General features: G+C 35.1%; 1 pseudogene; it reads left to right on the top strand.

Moving 5' to 3' along the window:
• The first annotated feature begins 329 nt into the window (after positions 1 to 329).
• On the top strand, positions 330 to 807 carry LOC114047802 (annotated as a pseudogene).
• Positions 808 to 1,731: the final 924 nt, after the last annotated feature.

Here is a 1,731-nt window from a genome sequence, read left to right as displayed (position 1 = left end):
GAAAACAAGGTGGATTTCATTTAACTACTTAAACAAGAAGGAATGAAATAACTAGATAAGAGCAAGCAAAAAAGGAACTAATAAGCAGACATCAAAAAGTTGGGGAAAGGGTAACAAACAGGAAGGGATGGGACTTGGGGACAGAAAGGAGTAGGAAAGGAAAAACAGAGCCAATGGGAAAGTGTTGCCAAAAAACAGGAAAACCTAAAATAATTGAAGACATGATAATGTGTGTAAAGAGTAAGAAGGGCTCTCCTCCTCTTCTCCCCAGTGCCACTGAGTTAGACTCTGCTACCACAGCCTTTACTGCCCTGGGAACCACGGCTTCTGTAATAGCTGTGAATGGTGAAGTAATCAAAGTTTTTAATGAAATGCAAGTAAGGAAATCTTCTACACAAGAGGAGATCAAAAAAGAAAGAAAGCAGTTCTCTCTTGTTTAAGTCATGACAAAAAACAAGTAGAGGAAGCAAAGCAGATCTTGGTGGGTTACATTGGCGATACTGTAAAGGACTTCTACATATCTTTAGTGAAGTTTCTACCTCTGAATGATATGCTTTGTATGATGCCATGTAGGAGACAAAAGAATCTAAGAAAGAAGACCTGGTTTTTATATTCTGGGCTCCTGAATGTGCACCTTTAAAAAGCAAGATGATTTATGTTGCTTCTAAAGATGCCATTAAAAAGAAATTTACAGGTATTGAACATGAGTGGCAAGTAAATGGCTTGGATGATATTAAGGATTGTTCAACACTTGGAGAGAATTTGGGAGGCAAGATAGTAGTTTCACTTGAAGGAAGACCTTTATAAAATGACAGTGAAGTGCCATCAGGAAGTAGCTGTCATTTCTGCAGCTCCATCAGTTGGAATAGAGTTAGGTTTTTTGGTCCCTTTCCATACCTTCCCAGAAAACATAAAAGAGATGTCAGTAATTTAAGCAGCTTACCAGTGATTGCCATTGGACTATATCATCCTGGCAGTTATATGTAGAACTCGAGGAATGTCTTCACTTCACATTTTAGCCAAAACAAATGGCATTATATGTATCCCTTGCAGAACTAAAATAAATATGATACTCAATATGAATAGCTTAAAAAAACTTCAAAAGGTTAGCTAATCAAATGCCTTGAAAGTATGGTCAGATGCTAAACTTCATTTGGTATTACTTAGAGTTGCTCTTGATTGCAGTTTCTGAAGTTCTTATGCTTTGTCCAGTTAACCTTCCTTTAATATGCCTATTGTAGCATGTGTATACACACACATACACACACATACACACACATATATATATACATACAGAATAGAGATAGATATATGATATAGATATCTATGTGTGTATATGTGTAAATGTATGCATATATGTATGTATACATGCGTGTGTACATGTATATACACACATATACACATGTATATTTATATTTACATGTGAAACTATGCCTTGAAAACATTTTTATGTAATAAGGTTGTCATCTCAAAAAAGAATGCCAATTAGGTTGTCACAACTGTCATCAAATTATTGTAGTATCTTGGTGTTCATTCCTGTTATCTACATGTCTTCCTAAATGAAGTAGCTGATGTTGCCTTTTTATTTTCCATTGAATATACACTACAGGAGTAGCAATTAAGTGTTTACCATGTGAACCTTGCAGCACTAAAAATGTTTGGAATAATGTAGCTATAATGGCAATTTCTATATGAAAAGAATGGAACATAATGGAACATTGTTTTTGATAT

The sequence above is a fragment of the Vombatus ursinus genome, unplaced genomic scaffold (assembly GCF_900497805.2).
Source record: "Vombatus ursinus unplaced genomic scaffold, bare-nosed wombat genome assembly UNPS02014791.1, whole genome shotgun sequence".
Taxonomy (NCBI): Eukaryota; Metazoa; Chordata; class Mammalia; order Diprotodontia; family Vombatidae; genus Vombatus; species Vombatus ursinus.
The sequence above is the reverse complement of the archived record's forward strand: the minus strand, read 5'-3'. Positions and strand labels throughout refer to the sequence as shown.